Source organism: Siphateles boraxobius, unplaced genomic scaffold (genome assembly GCF_051911475.1).
Source record: "Siphateles boraxobius isolate OS27281-9 unplaced genomic scaffold, OSU_SipBor_1 49, whole genome shotgun sequence".
In the NCBI taxonomy this organism is placed as follows: Eukaryota; Metazoa; Chordata; class Actinopteri; order Cypriniformes; family Leuciscidae; genus Siphateles; species Siphateles boraxobius.
In genome coordinates, this window is record NW_027509130.1 from 5,106,809 (window position 1) to 5,128,866 (window position 22,058).

General features: G+C 35.1%; 1 pseudogene across 1 annotated transcript; it reads right to left on the reverse strand.

The window, feature by feature from the left end:
- Positions 1 to 12,284: 12,284 nt before the first annotated feature.
- LOC143710935 (interferon-induced very large GTPase 1-like) lies at positions 12,285 to 19,316 on the reverse strand (annotated as a pseudogene). The gene is made up of 2 exons (XR_013194700.1): positions 16,986 to 19,316; positions 12,285 to 14,925 (listed from the first exon to the last, which is right to left on the reverse strand). The product of XR_013194700.1 is annotated as an interferon-induced very large GTPase 1-like (transcript).
- Between the last annotated feature and the right edge of the window lie 2,742 nt (positions 19,317 to 22,058).

A 22,058-nucleotide genomic window follows, 5' to 3' on the forward strand; every position in this document is an offset into this window, starting at 1 on the left:
TATTGCTAAATAATATGTTGCATTTGTTGACATTGCCAGTCTGTTAAACTCATTTGACAAGTAGGGCCTATCAGAAATAAAACACAAAAAGGATTTTGTATTTTCCCCGTACTACTATTTGTATTAGTTTTAATAATTTTTATTGAATGGGAACCGGAACCGGAATCGTTTGGCGGAACCGGAATCGGAACCGAAAAATTTCTTACGATTCCCAACCATAGACAGTATGCTCCCAACCCTACTTCGTGATCATTTAACCGCTTCATTTGAGAACAACTATCATCATGACATAAACACACAGAAACTCAAAAGGTCTTCACGGCAACCCGTCAAAATAAAAGTTCGGTTTAACTTGACAGAAATATATTACTGTTGTACATTAGAATTTAGATATGTCCCAATGTAATAATACACTAACACTAATCCAAATAAATTATCATCAAAACTGAAATTTTTAAGGAATAATCCATGTTTTAATTTTAACAGTAAAGCTCATTGTGCAGCAAGTTATTTGACAAAAAGTTTATTTAATTTCACATGATTAAAATTGATGATAAATGATACAATTTTTGTTTTATGTCTTCATTTTATTACCAGAAAAAACACAACACAGAATTAGTGTTAGTGTGAATTAGCGCAGAATTAATTAGTGTGACATTTTTTTTTCATATATTTTAAAAAAAAGTATTGTTTAATGATTCATAATACATGATTTCAATTAATTAGACATGCTTTTTGATTGCAAAAAAATTACACCACGTATCCGTAACACGCCCGCTCCGCAACACTAGCAGTACACCCCCCCCCCCCCCCCCCCCCTATAAAAGAATCCTAGGGGAAACACTGATGTGTGTATACTATATATATATATATATATACTGAATATACAAGCTACACTATAGACTGTTTCGCAGCAGCTTCACAACAAATTCAAAATCGCCTGAGAAGCGGTTCTAACAAGCCAATAGTGTCTATATTCAGCTCAAGTCACTTCAGTGTTGATTCAGTTCGTTCAATAACTGTAACATTCATCATTTGTGCATATATACTGTATACAGTGTATTTGTGCACATACATGTACGTGTGAGAAACTCCTGTAACTGCACACTGCAACAAGCAAAAGACACACGAGAGTAGTGTTTTACATTTTTCACATCCGTGTGTAGTTTGGTGTGTATGTAGATAATCATTTGATGTTTGTGTGTGTTGAGGTACAACGCAAAAACAAAATTTTTGGAAGAATTAAAATAGTTTTGAATTATGTATTTGCTTTTGCAATAGATGTCTGATGTTTTGCATGTTGTGTGTGTGTTCTGTGGCTTTGTGAGAGTTTCAAGAAATTGAGCCATAGTTTCAGAAATTTTGTGTAATACTATGCCTTTTTTGAGCATAGATCTGAACTTGTGATTCATGAATGCTTTAGAAAACACTCTTTAATTATTTTTTTAACTTTATTGCAGAAGTGATAACATTTTGAAAAATAAAAGTGTAAATAAAAGTTCTAGACGTTGATGTTTCCTTTACAGCAAATGTAGTAATATGCATTTTTTATACAAAATATATATTTTACAATAATTTGGATCTAGAATTGCTAGAAAATCAAAGCCATGTCAATCTAGTTGTGTTCCACATTTGCGGGTGATATCACAAAAAATTGAGCCCGCTAAAAGATTTCAAAATACCAATTCAATGGTAACGCAATGTCCCATTTCAAAATGGTTTTCACAGGATGAATTTTTAGTGTTTGAGAGACTCCTAATTTATTATGATGAATAAAATATGGTATTTTGTTGAGGTTTATGCTTTAAAGCGAGACAAACTTGCTGCCAATCGAAAAACTAAAGATAGATATTCATTATTAATAAAATATTTTTATGATCTTCATCCAAGGTTAAAAACTGAAAGCTCATGAATTTAATATGCAAATGTTTGGTATAACATTTGAGTACTACAAAAAATTATATTATAAATATTATTTTAATCCAACCACTGGGTTACACATATCGGGTCACTATCTTCGGTCATTTTTTAACATTATTGTGCTGTATTAGTAATAACCCAGCAATTGGGTAAAAATAACCCACAGTTGGAAAGGTGCTATGCCAAGCCATAGTTGGGTTACTAGTCGGGTTGTTTTTTTAACCCAACATTATTAAGTGAGTATAAAACATATTTAAAATCAAAATGATGCATTTGCTTGAGAAGAACAATGAATATATTCAATTTATTTTTCCCACTCAATTTGACTAATAGTTTTTTGCTTCAAAGCATAAATCTAACATGATAGCAAGTTTTTCTAGAAGAACAGCTCAGTTGGGGATCTAGCTTTGGATGCTGGTTTATAATTCACTAGATTTGCGCTGTAGTTTGTGTTCATATTTCCATCTCTGTCCATGGTGCTGTTCACGAGAACAACTGACTTTACTGTCAGTCAGCACCCGCCGTGACTTACATCACACTTAAACTGTGTGTGTGTCATAAACGAAACATCAAAGCGTCAACACAAGCAAATGTTCAAGGACATTTCACAAAGTGAACGTTTGTGGTGTTCATAGTTATTGTGATTAACACTTTATTTGTTGACGTTACTGCAAAAAGAAACAGTATTTTCAAAAAACCAAAAAGATAAATTTACCTGAGCAAAATATATACAACTTGAATTTATTTTTCTAACTCCATTGAACCAAAAAGTACAGTAGTGCCTCGCATTTTCAAACCAATAAGTCGATTGACAGAAATGTTGCTCATTCAAATATTTCTGTGATGATGCAAACTTTAGATTTATGTTTTCTACTTTATCTCAGTCTATTGTTAAATAGTGTTTTGCTTCTAAGCATAAATCTGACATGATTTCACCTTTTTAAAACATAACATATTGATGAAAATGTTTTTCAGTGATGTTACAGATTCACTAATTTAACTGTGTGTGTGTGTGTGTGTGTGTGTGTGTGTGTGTGTGTGTGTGTGTGTGTGTGCGCGCGTGTGTGTGTGTAGTTTTACATTATAAACAGTGTCATTTTTATCACGTGTCGTAAAGGGATCTCTGTGATGCTCACACTGACGTATTGAAGTTGAGCTGAAGATTCAGTCCATTACAGATAAAGAGAAAACGCTCAATCCTTCAGACCTTCTGCCAGAGACACAGGCTGGGGATCTTAACACACACACACACACACACACACACACACACACACACACACACACACACACACACACACACACACACACACACACGCACACACACACAATGCTTTTGATTCATGATAACACTCAGTCCAGAAATACCCAGAAGACGGACATCATTCATTACGTATTCAGTGACAAACATTGTATGATGGCAGAATGAATCAGTGCTGCCTTATGAGTCAATACATGACATATAGGTGTAGGATTATTGTCATATTTCAAATAAAAATAACATGCTTAAAGGGATTGTTGGCCAAAAAAATTACATTCTGTCATAACAATTTACTTACTGCATATTCAAACATGCCATGTTATGATTGGATAAGACAAATCATTTTTTTAATATAAGAAAATAAAATCATGCTTTGGTCTTAATTATGACAGAAAGTCAAAATTATTATGCAAATTATGATGCAAAGTCAATGACATACTAAGTCATAATTATGATCAAGTCAAACGTGTGTCATAGTTATGATTTAGCATGTTATCATTTTTTGTCATAATCATATCTTTTTAATCTCATAATTAAGACTCATAATGTCATTATGGGAATGAAGGATGAAGAATGTCATAATTAGGATTAACCAAAGCATGATTTTTTTTTTTTACTTATGTAGCATAAAATTCCTTCGTACACTTGAAACTTACAGCGGAGGAGAATTTCAGCGAATTGCGTTAAATGTGTTACTTACACAAAGCAAAATTATGACCTAGACTTGGAATACAGTGAATAATGTGCGTTCACACCGTATTAAAAATTAACGTAACCATTCTGAACTGTAAAACATCTTCACGTGCTTGTAGAACTTGTAATTACAACGTCACGTGTAAACTCGTAATTTTCTGAGAGCTGCGACCTGTAGGCTACCACCTGACCACTGCAGATTTAAAGGTGTGTTCGGCTTGAAGCGCGTTTGACCGATCGTAGACTGTCATCAAAATACAGCGAGAGCAATACTAAAGCATATGGAGATTTATTCCCGGTAATTAACACATGGAGAACGCAGCATTAGTCAAATATGGACAATTTTTTATAGGCCTTGATTTTTGGGAACCCATGCGTCAATTTACGGTATGTTTGTTTTCATTATATTGTAAGAAAAGCAAACATGTGTGTAGCCTATATGTGTTTGACAGAAAGAAAAGTTCCACAGGGTTTAAACGAGAAATATGAGGGTCAGTCTAAATAATTTGTTTAATTACACAGTAAAATGCTTCGTCAGGCGTGCACGAGCAGACTCGTCTCCTCTCCTGAGAATTTGTTAGTGGATAACAGACGAGACTCGCGCGCATCAAATGAATGTGTGAAGAAAAAAATAAAATCCTTTTTTACGCTGCTCTTTCTGTGTGTCCCGGTTTCCTCCAGCCCACTCTGATCCTATGGGAACGGTGACCTTGGTTCCTGCTCTCTGATTGGCTGGAATCTCATCTGCGCGCGCTCAGCTGTCAGTTTGCCAGGCGCAAAGGAAAATGGAATTTTTTGTATTTTTATGAAAGATGAAACACATGACTTGGCAGTGAACATTGGGCTTTGGGAAATTCTTTTTACACAAGAATAGATTCCTGAAAACTAACAAAATTAGCACTTATCGCTAAAATGAATGGAGAAAAAGAATGCCTTAATCTTATCTACTTTGATAGAGGATGTGCAACTTTCTGAAAACCCCTAGTCCTTATTTATTATTGTATAATATTGTTCAATAAAGTGATAAAAAAAGGTTTGCCAGACGCGCGCCTTATACGTCACTGTTGTGCACGCGCGTCCTCTTCTGGTCATAGTAGGTACGATTCCGACAACCGAAAGTGATTTTTACCCATTTATGGTAAAATAGAAGCCTAGAATATGTTGAATACTCTGCGAATCTCACGAAAACCCTGTAGGTCTTATCTCTCAGCCTATTATTTGCCCATTTTGATATCATTAAGTTATTTTATTACAATTAAGGACTTATGGTAATTAATATAATGTAAATAATGTTTTATTACATTGAAATTAAATGTTTGTGCGATATATTGTGTATTATTTAATATTATCAAAAATAATATGAGACTATTATAGGCCTATTATTTAAAATGTAAAGCATTAAATTATACAATTGCAGTATTTACATATGTTTTTATATATGACTTTTCTTCACGGGATTCACCAATAAACCATCACTCTAAACAAAAATGTTGCTAACACTAAAAGAGGTTCCTTTGCTTGTGATCATAGGGGAACCACTTTAAGTGATGTAGCACCTATCTTTAAAGGTGATATACAGCATCTTTGTCAAATGGTCAAATGCACTGTAAAAACTAAAGGTGCCTCAAATATCCTATCGGATATTCAAGGAACTTCAAAATGTAAATAGAATGGATATTTAATTTTCTTGATTGACATTTTAAACTATCTACAGCACCAAATTTCGCCTGAGATATATATGAGAACTGAACTGAGCTGGACGATGACATCAGAGCGGCTAAATATATGAATGTAATGAATTAATAACTTTTTACAACAAAAATGAAACATCACTGAAATTACTGAGCTGTGACAATATTTTCTTCTGGAAACAAACTTTGTTGCATTATTTTCCTGTTATCTCTGTAAAGCTGCTTTAAAACAATCTGTATTGTAAAAAGCACTATAGCATAAATATGGGGGGTCAATAAAAACAATTTGATTTACTGTTGCAAATGGATGTTAAATTTTCTAGCATGTCATGTCTTTTACGGAGCTTTCAATGTTGATGTTAAACTTTTTTCCAATGAATTGATGTTACACTGGATGATTTATCAACACCATATTAAGGGCTTTTTAATGTTTTCTGTTACATTCATAAATTTAATGCAAGATCATCGGAAATGTCTGAGGGACAATTTTACTGTAGCAAATGGAACTGATGTATACATTTATTGATGGATATTTTTTTTTTTACAAAATGACTTTGTTGACTGTTTTATTATTGAATGATGTATTGAATTTTGTATATCAAATGAATTCTCCCTCGAATGTTTAGAACAAGTGGACACTCTGGTTTCCGTTAGTTTGTTGGAAAATTGCACTAAATAAACAGTTAAAGGATTAGTTCACCTCAAAATGAAAATTTCCTAATAATTTACTCACCCCAATGCCATCCAAAATATGTCTTTCTTTCCTCAGTGGAAGAGAAATTAAGTTTTTTGAGGAAAACTTTTCTGGATTTTTCTTCGAATAATGGACTTCAATGGCCATTATATATATATATATATATATATATATATATATGGATAGTACCGCCCTACTGTTTACAAAGCGACCAATACAATTTGAACTATTCTCCTTTGCACGGTCGAGTGGGGCGGCGACTGCGAGTGTGACCTTTCAACGTGATGACGTAGTTCCCGGCGCATTAGAGTCAGCTCAATCCGCACAATTGTAGTTAAAATATATATAAATATTATTTTTTTAATTGACCTATCTTTTCGCTAGATAAGACCCTCTTTCCTCAGCTGCGATTGTGCACAGACTTTTGAAGCACTTCAAAGACCTTTGAAACTGCATTGATTTGGACTTCAAAACGCTGGGTGCCATTGAAGTCCATTATTCAAAGAAAAGTCCAGAAATGTTTTCCTCAAAAAACTTAATTTTTTCAGAAAACAATTCAGTGATATTTTATGGTGTGTATATATATATTTTTGTATTTATTTTGACATTTAATATCTAAAAGTTTGAAAAATTAAGTTAATCCAAATAATAATTTAATGCTATTTAAACAAATCTCTTTGGTTGAATAAGCATTTTTACTTTCAATTGACTATAGAAATGCAATATGTGTAAATTAAATTTTGTAAGTTGAGAAAAAGTAATCAGATTACTTCTAACAAATTGAAATATTTTGTTTAACTTTGATCAAACGACTCATTTTTTTCAGTGTATGAATCTCAACAATGGTGACAATCTTTTAGTAGCTTTTTTTTTGTTGTGACTCATACACTGATTATTGATGTATGTGTGAGTCTATATCTGTCCATGAATGAGTAAATGAATGGGTGAATGTGAGGCGAAATGTAAAGCGCTTTGGTGGCCATGGGTCTGTAGAAAGCGCTATATAAATGCAGTTCATTTACTGCAAGAGATTCAGTTTTTACAGTAAATGTGCTTGTAAATAAAATTTCAGGAAAAATGTTCTCTGTTAAAAAGTTTAATGAAGATTTTTGTAAAAAGTATTTTGCTCTTTATTTAAATTAGGATATGTTACATTAATTTTACAGTTTTTGTTTGGCAGTCATAGCTGACAGTCATTGACCATTTTTTAAAGATTACATTTTTTACAGTGTAAATTGACATTGGCGTAATTGCCTGTGTGACACTTCACATTTGATGTTAGGCCTATTTAATTTCAATAATTATGCTTCTTCTTAGTTTTTGTTATCAGTTATGTACATTTGGGGTTAATGTTACGTCATATAGTTTAAAGCAACAATATGATTGGTTTTTTTCACGGCTAGGGGTCACTAACCTCTAACAAAGTGTCACGGACAGAGGAGAGAGACAACGGAATGAAGTGGTAAGTGATGTTTATTCAAACACAGAAGGAGTGGAAGTGGTAGAACACAGACTTGCTGGTGAAACAGAGAACTGGAACGGGTGTTGCAATAGTTGAAAGTTCTTATAGTCCTGAAGGCTGCAGATGATAGGAAGATCGGGCCGGAATCCAGAACCGGATAACACAGGTTGCAGACAGATGATCGAGTACTTCTGTTAGGAAGAGTCTAGTGTTTCTCTGACGAGACCAAACACTGAGTGAAGGGATGTGTGGGTTTATATGTGTGTAGTGATGAGCGTGTACAGGTGAAGAGAGTCAGTAATCTGGTGATAACGAGCGGATGGGTGGAGTCAGGTGATCAGGTGTTGATGGTGTGACAGGTGGTAGTGGTGGTTCTGTGACACAAAGGCGTAGGTCGATAATGCATAAATGGAATTATGGAATTTGTCATCATGCCGATCTAATAATGTTTATGGATGAGTGAATACATTGATGATTTTAACATGACTGTGGTATGAAGCAGGTCACGATTGCTAATGAGAAAAATATATCAGCGCCACTCACGTGTCCCGCGGATATAAAGTAATAAGGACATTTAATTCTACCGTGTGTTGAAAGTTATGTTAGTTTGTTGGCTGTATGAGACTAGGAGTAAGCTAGATCAACATTAGAATAACATACTGATCATATTCTAACATTTCATCATGTTGAGCTTTATAGCATTGATTCGTTTTATGTACATTTGCTCACCTGTCTAATAAAGATGTGTCTAATGTAAGACTAACTTGGTCTCTGTCAAGTCCATGTTAGTCGTGGAGCTCTTGGCATCTCAAATACGCCACGCTGATATTGATCCTTGTTTTATTTCTCTTTTTGTCCCAAAGTCTGCTTGCCTTGGTCCATAATGTTTTAACAAAACAACAAAAGCGTGAGTGTGCCGCTAGACGTAATGCTGTTGTCCACGTCTGTTGCCATGGTTACTATGGCAGTACAAGCGGAAACCAAGGATAATGCAGATATTACGTCTTTGACAGGCGACAATGACCAGGGCCGAGCCATTATTTAAAATTAAAATTAAAAATCTTTGGGAACTTTTGGGATATTGTAAGTAGACAACTGCAGGAAATATATCACACTGTGCAAGAGATTTTTGGATATTTTAATACAAAAATCTTACATATTGTACCTTTAATGAATGCTTATGGCATTATTTTGGATGGTGTTTTGTATTTGTGTGTATGACACTGTGCACCTTCGTTATATTAAGATGTGCTTCAGCTTGTGGAAAACCAGTGGTGGTGAACTTTGAATCATCATGTGGTTTACTTTTTATATCACCTGTATTATTATGGTGGTTATCAGTATATTACAATGGTATAAGGCGGATTATAATCCTTTAGTGAAATCGAATGATAACATTTATCAGTTAAAGAAATATAAGGATTGTCCCGTAAAAACTAAAAGGTTACTAATGTATTTTATTTATTTTTTTGCCGTAAATTTAAGTCCCAAGTAAGGTTGCTACCGTATTTTTTCACAGTAAAATACTGGCAACCAAGCTGCCAGTTTTTACCTTAAATTTCACAGTTTTTTTTTTACTTTTTTTTTTTTTTTTTTTGCCTGTAAATTTAAGTCCTGTAAAACATAAAAGGTTGCCACCATATTTTTTACTGTAAAATACTGGCAACCAAGCTGTCAGTTTTTTACCTTAAATTTAACAGAGTTTTTTTTACATAGGTTTTTTTTTTTTTTTTTTTTTTTGCCCATAAATTTAAGTCCAGGTTGCCACCATATTTTTTACGGTAAAATACTGGCAAAAAGTTTTTTTACAGTGATGTTCAGACTCATTGAAGTACAACATTTAGACTAGATAGGATTTAGTAGTGGAAATTCTGCAAGAATTATATATAGTTACAGCAGAAAAGTGTTAGGATAATATTTATGTGGGTTCCAGCTCACATGGGGGTACAAGGGAATGAAGCAGTAGACAAACTGGTGAAACAAGCTCTGGAGGACAGTAGACTAGAAATGGAAATATCATACAGTAGATTTGGAATTAAAGCTATAATTTAAAAAATCAAATCAAAGATGGCAACAACAGTGGGAAACAGGAAGTAAAGGTAGATATATGTATGTAATACAGCCAAAAGTCGGGATAAGTACTCAGGTGGAAGTAGAAGAGAAGAAAACATTTTATCGAGTCTCAGAATAGGACATACAGGACCTAATAAAACAATGCAATATATGTCCATGCATCCGACAGTACGATGTGAATGGTATAGAGAAAACGAAACGGTAGAACATGTCATCATGTATTGTGAAAAGTATAAAGATGATAGAGTTATTAGAAGAAGTTCAGAGGAAAGAGGAGATTGACATTACTTTGTGATACCTATTAACCCCCGAACAAAAAGTAATAACAGAGCTTTATTTAAATATTTGGAGAACACAGGTTTAAGGCTACTTTTAGCCTTAAAGGGTTAGTTCACCCAAAAATGAAAATTAAGTCATTAATTACTCACCCCCATGCTGTACCAACCCCGTAAGACCTTCGTTCATCTTCGGAACACAAATGAAGATATTTTTGATTAAATCTGAGAGCTGGATCACTGCTACATAGGCTGCCTGAGGGAATGAAACTTGACGGCCCCGAAAGTCATTAAAGAACATGTTTAAATATTCCATGTGCCTACAGTGGCTCAACTATAAGTTTATCAAGCGACGAGAATACTTTTTTTCCGAAAAAAAGACAACATAAATAACGACTTTATTCGACTATTCCTTTTCTTCCTTGTGGGCCTGAGACGAGAGTTCAAGAGATTTCCACGACGCATGCGCGAGAACTGAACAAGAAGTATTAGAAGAAGAACGTCCTCTTCTCAGTTCTCGCGCATGCGTCGTGGAAATCTCTTGAACTCTTGTCTCAGGCCCACAAGGAAGAAAAGGAGTAGTCGAATAAAGTCGTTATTTATGTTGTTTTTTCGGAAAAAAAGTAGTCTCGTCGCTTGATAAACTTATAGTTGAGCCACTGTAGGCACATGGAATATTTAAACATGTTCTTTAATGACTTTCTGGGCCGTCAAGTTTCATTCCCTCTGGCAGCCTATGTAGCAGTGATCCACCTCTCAGATTTAATCAAAAATATCTTCATTTGTGTTCCGAAGATGAACGAAGGTCTTACGGGGTTGGTACAGCATGGGGGTGAGTAATTAATGACTCAATTTTCATTTTTGGGTGAACTAACCCTTTAAGAAGTTTTGTGAATATACAGCCCCTGATAATTTTAACAAAATTAAAAATATGTCAAACAAAACTTATTTCTTTGCTTCATATTATAGGGAAACATGGTACTGGATTATGTGATTGATTATCACTGCCAGAAGATATCAGTCTTCTATCAGCCTGAGATTTTGATTGAGAAAGCCAGAGAAGAGCAGAAGCAGGAGACAAAGTGATGATAATAAAAAGAGCAGAGTTTATTGAATAAGCTTGCATATGTTCCAATGCTCAGACTTCGTTTGGATGGTTTAATGCTCAATGCCCAGACTTAGTCTGACCAGTACAATTCCAAAAAGTGTTATCATACCAAGGGCTAAACAAAGGAAAATTACTGCTTCACAACTTCGTCCTCTGACCATAAAAACATTGAAATGTAGACATTATTTCATCTTCAACTCATGAAGTAAAACATCCCTTCAAACCACACAATCATTAAACAACAATAAAAAAGAAATAGTAGGTAATATAAAATATAAAAACATAAATGACATAAACCAATAATAATAATATAATTATTAAATTATAAATGTATGTATGTAAATTAATAAAAGGAATACATGATAAATGATGTAAGTCAAATAATAATAATAAAGATATGAGTAAATATAGCTCCAAGCACCGAAGGTTCTGCAAGTACAGCATACAACAGCACAGAAAGCATTGTAATTGCACAATCATTGTAGAGAAGGTACAGCTGCACAGCAAACATGCTATTTACAGCAAGTACAGCAAGCAAAACGTACATCAGGCAAACAAATACACAATGTCTGAAACATCTGTTCGAACCCACGACCTGAAAGGTTTTAGGGTTGTGGCTTCGTTGGCAAATGGCTTGTGATCAGCATGATGAGCAGAATCAGGTGTACAAAGTTTTATAGCAAGTTGTATAGCATCTTTCGTGCTTGGGCCCCTAATAATATGAATAAATGAATGACAATATGTAAGTGACTAATGATTTTAAAATTAAATCATATAAAAAAGAGCAAATAAAACACGACACAGATGTATGGATGCTCTCTTAAAGTAACACACACAGGTTGCTATTGAGAATCCTTATAGATACTTCAGTGAATTAAGCCAGCAAAAGGAAACATGCTGTTAATTGTCCCAGTTATGAAGAGGAAATTAATTAACTGCAAAGAGATATTCATAATAAAGGATGCAAAGAATTTACAGTCTGAAATGTATTAAGTTCAAACCAAGGATCTGGTAAAATGATAAAAATCTATTTTAAAATTCATTAAAAATAGTGAACTTAAGAATAGAATATAAGAAATGAAAAATCTGGTCGCTAAACTGAAATAATGATAATAATAATAACTTTATTTTTTATATAGCGCCTTTAAAGCAGCTTCTCAAGGCTTTTTACATAATAGAACAAACAAATTAAAATACAACACACAGAGAAAAAAAGAAAAGTCAAGTTAAAGCTAACGTAAAAAAAAATGAGTTTTTAAATTAGATTTAAAAATATTTAGAGTCTGCATCTTTGATATTTGGAGGGAGTGCATTCCAAAGCCTAGGAGTGTAGGATGAGAAAGCCCTGTCCCCTACAGTACGCAACCGAGTCTGTGGGACTGCCAATAGACCAGCTTGTGAAGAGCGTAAGTGACGCTTTGATGTATACAAAGTTAAAAGTGCAGACAGAGGGGTCAGTCCATGCATGAAATCACTTCACACTCCAGCACAAAATGTGGTGGTATGCACCTAAAAAGCTGGTTTGCAACCCACCATTAAACACAGAGAAGAAGAAAAAGAAGGCCAGAATTACAACATAAAGTCCAAGACAGGATACAACGGAGAATGGGCAACAACATGCTGGAATAAATCCAATCAAAACATCCAGGAACTGCTTTACATCCAGGAATGTTTATAGTTTATATTGTGTTCTAAAAATAAGTGACTTAAAACTGATTTTATTCTGCTCTATTAGTTGTTGTTTTTTTTAAATGTATTTATTCAAACTCTCAATAGCATCCTGTTTTGTGAGCTTTTTCCATTCATTTGGAATATTGCCTTCTCCCACCATTTTTTTCTTGTGGTGATTTTCCAGATGTTTCTGGAATCTGCACACAAACCACTTCCAGTAGGGCAGTTCAGAGTGATCAGGGGTGATGCTCCAGTCTGCATAAACGCCTCCTGCACTTCTGTATTCTTTATATTCAAACAATCCACTTAATGTAAGAAAGGTTTTATCACTTGACACTAAATTTGTGCAAATATCCACACAGAGATTCTGTAATAGAAAGTTACGGTATCCATTAATTCCAATGACTCTGTGCAAAGGAACACTATGATCTCCAGGATGGTTTTCTATGGTGTTGGTGCAGACGGCTCCACAGAACGGACACTTAACCCAACAGCACTGACAGAAGTGATCAATCAGAATCTCATCTGGCTTGAACTTAAAGTCCAGATTTTTGTCAAATGTATTTGTGTTAAATCTACTGATGATGTCTTCAGACATTATAGCAGTAAGTTCTTGTCTTATCATATCTTCTAGGAGTTTAAAATCAACATCGACATCATCATGTTTCACTCCACTGAGGTCTTTTTCAGAGAAGATCAACACACGTGAGAGCTGCTGTGTGAAACTCTTCAACCACAAACCAACATCTCCTCTGTACTCTTGAACATGTTCAGTAGATTCATGTGCTGCTTTCATGATCTTCTGCTGCAGGAGTTTAATGTTCTTCTTCATCTTGGGTAAAACACTGACACTGAACTTATCAGTGATGTACCGACTGACTTCATCTCTGATGAAACTCTTGAGGTGATCTCTGGGATTATGAATGTAGTTCATGTATTTGTTAAAATCCTCCTCTTCTGCCAATGTCTTCAGGATGTGTTTCTCCAGTTGTGATCTGTTTCCATTCAGTGATTCAGAGTTTGATCTCATTTCATCAGCCAAATCTCTGGCAGTCTTCTTGTAGACACTCTGCTCAATGGGCTCTTTAAGTTTCTGACAGATGATCTCACCAAAAAGGGCAGCTGATGTTGCTTCATGGCAGTATTTCTGGAAAATACTATAGTACTCTTCTCTCTTCCTCACAACATATATTACAGGAATATTGGCATCCCTGAACATTTTGTGTTGGTCAGTGATCATCTTCTTTGCTCTCTCACAGATGGAAAGAACCAAATCCCTGAAGAATTCATTCTTGAACACATATCTCACTTGACCCTTCTCATGTTCTGTTAGTCTTGCTTTGATGTAAACTATGAGCTGTTGCATGAGACAAATGTTGTAGCCCATCTTTGAAATGTTAAATAACTGAATAATTTTGTCTATATTCTGAGCAACATCTCTGACTAATGCTCTTATTTCAATTTCAATTTCATGCTTTTGAGATAAAATGTTACCAAACTTACCTTTGACTGATGTAAAGACATTTATAAGTCCTACAATTCCACCTGATCTCCATAAGTGTATATAATCTGAATAACTTGGCACTGTGAAAATATCTCTGCTTTCTCTGCAGTGGTCTACAGAAACACTTCCATAGGTGTCACTGAGGATCTCTCTCACATCTCTCATTATATCAATGTCTTTGTCTAGAGGAGTGTCTGTGATGATCTTATTCAGATACTGTTTCCATAACAAATCAAACTCTTTCTTAATTGTTTCTTTATTTGTTTTGTCTTTGAGTTTTAAGGCAAGTTCCTTGCTCTTGGCATAGAGAGTGGTTTCATTTATCTCATTTGAATTCCTCTTTGTTTCTATCGCAATGTTCTTCGGAAGCTCTTTGAATTTAATATTAAATGATTTTTTCCACTGAATAATTATATATTTATCTTTTTCTTTCTCAAAGAATTCTGACATAGATTTTTTCACATCTTCACTTGTCTTCTTTAGTTCTTTTTGAAGATCAGTTTCCTCAACCTCATGAATTTCTTCATTTTCTTCAGTTTCCATCACGACACTGCGACTGTGGGTCCACTTGCTGCACTGTAAAAAAATATTTTAGCAATTTAGTTATTTCAACTTATTTTTTGAGTAGAGATAACTAGATTGTCCAGACAACAAGAAATTTTAAGTTTTCTTGTTCTCAATTAGACTGAAAGTTGAATGAACACGTCAAATTGTTATTTTAATTAAAAAATGTATGTTTAAACAACTGCACTAGATTTTCTGTTGAATTAACAAGTATACTTGTTATTTTAACTTAAAAATGTAAGTTGAAACAACTGCACTACATTTTCTGCAGGTTTTACTTCAATTATACTCTAATGTTTTTATATTAAACTAAACTTAATTTATCTATCTATCTTGCTGTCTGGTAGACTGCATGGTCTTAAAACCTAAACTTCTAAACCTAAGCTTTTAAAACCACTTCAAAAATTAAATCCTCAACTTCAACAATGTTTTTACAATTATGAGCACAGATTCATTAAATTACACACCAAAAAAAATTCTAGCTGCTTTAGTTTCTCAGATTCAATCCATCATGGGTGGATTTGAGCGATTCATTAAAATGAACCGCTCAAGATGATTCGCTGAATAATTTTTTTCTCTGAGAATTTTTGAGAGAAGCCAGTGGAAACCGGATGATTTTCCATGTTGGACCTTACACATGTCTTCAGAAGAAATAGACTGATACAGAGTAACTGTGACATTTTATATTGTGAAAGTGATTGTTGCAAGTTTTTAGTTCGTAATAAGCGTGTTATAGTCTTGTGTTAACAAATAATATAAAAATAAATCATACATTAAATTCATAAGTGCAAATGAACATTAGTAAAATTATTTTTTTCAGAATTATTCGCAGCAAAAACTCCAGCGTTAAATGAACTCGCCTGGGAGTTTATATGGCTTGTTAAAGTTGGGAGTGTTAAAGTTAAAGAGCTAATTAAGTGATTCATTGAATGATGATTGACCATTATTGAAGACACCTGATGTTAACAAGCAGAATCACCAAAGGAGAAAATCAAAAATTTTAAGCCACCATTATGGTGATTAGTGTTTGCTTTAGTTGGTCTCGTGACCCCTAACTTGTTAAGATTATATTTTGTTTCGGCTGTTGTATTTGAGTTATAATTGCCAGATGATCAAAGAGAAAAGATGATCTGACGGGTTATGTTTTGACATAATCATCACTTGACTTGCATCACAAAACTTATTTAGAACCTAATCTCTGACTTTAAATGCATAATGTTGATTACAACATCACAGTGATTATGCAGATTATTAACAGTCCAAAAGATTTCGTAAAAGTTTTTCTAATAAAAAACAAATTATTAGGCACAGATATAAAGAATCAGTGTATGAAACTCAACAGTGGTGACAAACAGAATATTCAATTAGGAAAAGGATATTACTAAGACATTTCAGATCATAATTTTTTCATACCGCAATGCATGATGGCAGTCATGAATGAGTTTTGATTGGTGGCACCCAAAATGCACTGCAACATGAGTTATTATTGTCACCATTGTTGAGATTCACAGGCTGATTATTGATGTCAGTGTGTCTAAATAAAATATTTTAAATTTAATATTTTCAGAGTGTTTTGATCAGAAAAACTTTTAAGAAATATTTTGGACTATATTGAAAATGCTGAAAATCATTTGCTATAGAATCACTAAAAAACTCTCAAGTGATGATTATGTCAAAATATAACCAATACCATCAGAATCACCTTTTAGCTTTGATCATCTGGCAGTTATAACTCAAATAAAACTGCCAAACAAAATCTAATGTTAACAGTTTAAGGGTCACAAGCCCAACTAAAGCAAACACTAATCACCATAATGGTGGCTTAAAAATTCGATTTTCAAAACACCACTTTAGTTGGCTGAACTTATTGGATGTAGTTTAGAAAACTTAACTTTAGTTGGCCGAACTTAGATTCAAAGTTTACTTAACTAAATTAAATCAGTTCATTGTACTTTATAATTTGTCAGGTAAACCTTTCCAAATTTGTCATGTACACTTTTCGAAATTAGTTAGTTAAACTAAAAAAAACCATGCAAAAATATAACACAAAATAATGAGTTACGTCAACAAACATTTTTTTCCAATGTGTATTCGGTCTCCAGTTTTCTGTTAGCTGAAATCTCCAGAGAATTTCTGATGCTGAAGACAAATCGTTCATTCAGTAAAGCCTCCCAGAGATCTTTAATACGGACTTTTAAGTGTGTCAGCATCATCACATGTGAATTTGAGGCATGAGAAATAATATATTCTTTTAGCTCTTGAATGTTCTCGCAGTAGTTTGGGTTTGGTGGTGCCATGGGTGGGCTTCCTTCCCAGAGCTGAGAAAAATACTTCACATCTTTCTGAACATCAAATCTAATGACATCACTGAAACATTCTGCATCACAGACTTCTTCTTTAGCAGCGAGTTTTGTCATCTCATCCAATTTCTCCTGCAGTCGTCTTCTTCCCTCCATGTTTGTCTCTCCAGCTGTGACGTCTGAAACGTTCTGATGCAGGAACACACACCTGGGATTCAGTCTGACCTTCTTCATCCTCAGGAAGGCCTGGACAACAATCTGAAGAATGTCCTGCATCTCAGCTGGGTTTTCTCCAAAGATGTTGATCAAGGTCAGATTTCCAAGACCAACAACGAATGTGGCCAGTTCATTGTCATGATGTCTTGTTGATCTTCCAGACAGTTCTAGAGCATGAAGACCCTCAGTATTAACAACCAGAATATAGTCAAAGTTCATCTGTGTTTTCATCTCGTCTGAGACTCTGACCAGCTGCATGAAAGCTCCTCTGGTGCATCTGCCAGCACTGACGGCAAACTGGAGTCCAAACATGGCGTTCAGCATGGTGGATTTCCCAGATCTTTGGATCCCTAAAACTGACAGCACAAAGACTCCCTGGTCTCCCAGTTTCTGGATGAGTGCATCTATAACAGCAGAGATCCAGATCACAGGAACATGAGCAGCATCTCCATCCATCAGCTCCAGTGGAAATCCAGAGATCATCATCTCTGCTGCAAGACTCGGGAGAGAAGAGAAGTGAAACTGCAGATCTTTCTTGTTCTTCTTCACAGATGAACATGACTCCTAGATCTGACCGATCTCCCTCATGATGTGCTCCAGATCAAACGCTGCAGCTTGAAGATCCTCAGATATTCTCTCAAATTCTGTTTCTTCAGCTTTGAATTGTTCAGGTTTTTCATTGTTCTCTTTCAGTTTTAAAACTGCTGACCACTTTACATTATACTTGTGATGAAGAGCAGAAATATCTGGTGAGATATATTCATCCAGGACGATTTCAAGCCATTTGAGGGAAAAAATCTTATGCTCATCATTTGAGTTAATTTCTTTAATAAAGAGCTTCATGAACACACTAATGTCAGATTCATGCTGCTGTTCACGGATTTCCTTCAGTTCTGTATGTTTGTGGCTGATGTCCATTTCTGTCTCATGTGTTTGAGGTTGATGTAGTTCTTTGTTCTTCTGACTCCACCGATGCTACAGTTTCCCTTGATGAGGCAGAAATGATTCTTTGATTACTGTCAGATCTTTATCCTCCAGTAAACTCATCATCTGCTGTGCTGCTTCTCTTCCTCTCCTGCATTCATCGTCATCTTCCTCATCTACTTTGATGTCTGAGTGTTTGGACACATCTTCAAGTCTAAAAGTAAATGATGATTCTGAGAGACAATCATTTATGGCTCTTCTGAGTTCTTCAGATACTTCTGACTGATTTCTGTCCTTCAAACCGATTTTGAATTTCCCTTTTTTCATCTCAATGATGGTAGATTCATCTTCATCAAAAAGACAAATTAGTGTCTTTGAGTCCTTGTAGAGTTTTTGAACTTTTATTATGCTTCTATCATTTCTATCAAGTTGTGGCAGAAGAACAACATTGACTGAGGCCATTTCAGTGAGGATCTGCAGCTGTTTCTCATGGTCTCCTGCATCACCATGTAGATTACAGAACGCAACACAGTCAGGGAATTTATCCGTGTTTTTCCCAGAGGGGCAGAACCAGGCGATCTCCACCACTCCATCCATCAGGACTCTGGTTCTGCTGCTGCCTGGGCAGTTCCTGTGGAAGAATGTGTTGTGTTTCTCATTGATCAGACTGTTCATCAACTGAGACTTCAATGAAGAGACAGAGCCCAACCTGAAGAAACACACCATTGGAGTTTCTGCCTTGTAGATCGGCTGGGTTTTACTAATGATTTCATTGTTGGTGTTTCTCATCTTCCAGGTCTTGTTGATTTGTCTGAATGTCCAGAGAGGAAACTCAATCTGTTGTGTGAATAGATCAGGAACAAGCAGAGGCAGAGCGTACAGACACTGTGAAAGTTTAGACACCATCAACTGCTTCAGGAAACCATCAGCACAATGGAACACAGCCATCTGAACATCCATTGGGTGAATACGATCAGATTGACTTGTTCCTTTGTTAGATAAAGGCATTTCATCAAATATATCACCCTTATCTTCAGATGATTCATTGTCTCTTTGTTGTGTGCAATCCTGTTCATGTCCCTTATTAATATTTATTTATCTTGCTCTGTAGTCCATCATCATTAGTGTTTGTATAAAAGGCTGAACCATACCCTCCTCAGCACAAGACTCCTTGGACTGTAATGAATATGCAGATATCTGAAGAATGTCTGCTCTTTTTAGTTTATTTTTTTTTATTGTTAAGATAAAGTCTCTAAAACACTTCCTCTATTTTTTCTCTTCCAGTCTTTTCGTGTTGTGGGGATTGATCTGGACCGACTCCTGCTGGTCTATCATCCTTACTTTTATAGAAAAATACAATAATAATAGATTTTATTCAGTTAAAGTCCCCCTGTAGTTAGTAATTTTTTCCCTTACATCTAATATCTGATCACCAAAATCACATATTAAAAAAAAAAATTCCTGTGAAAATACCTGCATTGACAAATGGATTTTCAGCCCACCAAAACGGACGGAGCCAACTGCCTATTTAAGTCATGCTCAGAACCATGTAGAGATACAATTGTTCGACTGAGTAGAAATATCATCTACTCGCGCATATGCGCAGTAGCACGGCGAACTATGCAATGTTGTTCCCGTTATCTCTGGGAAGCAAGGTTACGTTAGTAACTGAAACGTGAGATGAGAAGGCTCCTACAAATGGAGGCTCCACAACTCGGGTTGGGGATGCCAAATTGACCCCTCTGTTTTTGAAAAGAGGTTCATCCTCAGGCGAGATTGGCTACGGTGCTGCTGACAGCAGCTGAATTATTCCTGGGAACAACGGCTGGTACCTGTCCTCCCTGACTTGGCTGATGACCTGAGGGAGCAGTGCTGCTGGAGGGACAGGGCCTGATTAACATAAAGGCTAGGCACACTCTCAGAAAAAAAGGTACGAAAGCTGTCACTGGGGCTGTACCTTTTCAAAAGGTACACTTTAGTACCTAAAGGGTGCATATTGGTACCTTAATGGTACATATTAGCACCTGAAATCAGAGGTGGGTAATCCAGGGGTCAGAAAGTAAAAGTCCTGCCATAGTTTATTCCACCCATGAACTCAGTCAGCTGATTTCACTAATTAGTTATATCTCCTGTCTGAATTAGCAAATCCAGGTCAAGTGATTGGAACAAAATACTAAGGAGGACTTTTACTTTCTGAACCTGGACTTTACACCTCTGCATAGCAATGCCACATGTCAGCCAAGGGCAAAGAAATAAACCAGAACTGGACCTTATCGTAGCCAATAATAAACAACTCCACAAACAGCATTACCAGCTTCACTTATTACTAACCAGACTGACTTTATTTCTGTCAGACGTCTACACAAGTTTTTATTTAGAATTAACATAGGTTTAACTCTGTTTTTCATTTGAAGTCACCATAACAGTGATTCGTGTTTCCATTAGTTGGGCTCTTAACTCTTATTGTATTTTTTTTTTTTTTAGCTGCTGTGACAGTGTGTTTGTCAAACACATTTGGAGCAGCAAAGAAAGCAAAAGTGAAATGAGATCATGTGATGATGGTTACCTGTTGGTGGTTTAATAATCTTCATGAAACAGACTGATTCACTGAGATATTTTAATCTAACAATTGTTTTTTTCACATCACATACCTTGTGTTACTGCAGCATGAGATCAAGCAATAATATAACAATAAGTTAGAAGACCTTAACGAACATGAGCACAAAAAAGTCAGTTTATAATGACACACACAGACATAAACAATCAGCGTATAAATCTCAACAATGGTGACAATCAAAAGTACTACGCTGCAATGCGTGCTGGATACCACCATAGTACAAAACTCCCAGCATGCATTGCAACATTAATAAATAATGCTGAATTGTCCTATAATTTTCTTTGATTCTAAATATTTGCTATTATTTTTTTCTGTTGTTTTTGTTGTGAATTAGTAGCTTTTCAGTGATGTTCTGAATTAATCTGTTTATCTAAATATTTGTGACTGTCACCATTGTTGAGATTCATGTGCTGATTGTTGATATCTGTGTGTCAGCGTAAGCCAAAATTTTTTAATTCATTTTTGGTAAAATGTCCAAACTGATTGTTACATTGCTGGATCTCTTGCTACAGTAATACAGGGTTTGTGATGTGATTATATTAATGGAACAAGATAATTGTTAGATTATAAAAATCTCAGTAAATCAGTCTACTTCATGATGATTATTAAACCATCACTAGGTAACCATCATCACCTGATCTTATTTCACTTTAGCTTCCTTTGCTGTTGCAGATGTGCTTAACAAACACACTGTCACAGCAGCCAAAAGAGACAAAATATATAATAAGAGTTAAGAGCCGAACTAATGGAAACACTAATCACTGTTATGGTGACTTCAAATGAAACAGAGTTAAACCTCTGTTAATTCTCAATAAAACTTCTGTAGAAGTCTGACAGAAATAAAGTCAATCCGGTTAGTAATAAGTGAAGCTGGTAATGCTGTTTGTGGAGTTGTTTATTCCTCCTCTGCTGAGATCATCACAGATTTAATGTCTTCTTTTCTCTTCCAGTTGATTTCATCTAAGGCTGTAGCTGAAATTACTCCATATTTAATATACACATATGTTTTGGCTTCGATAAGGTCCAGTTCTGGTTTATTTCTTTGCTCTTGGCTGACATGTGGCATTGCTATGCAGAGGTGTAAAGTC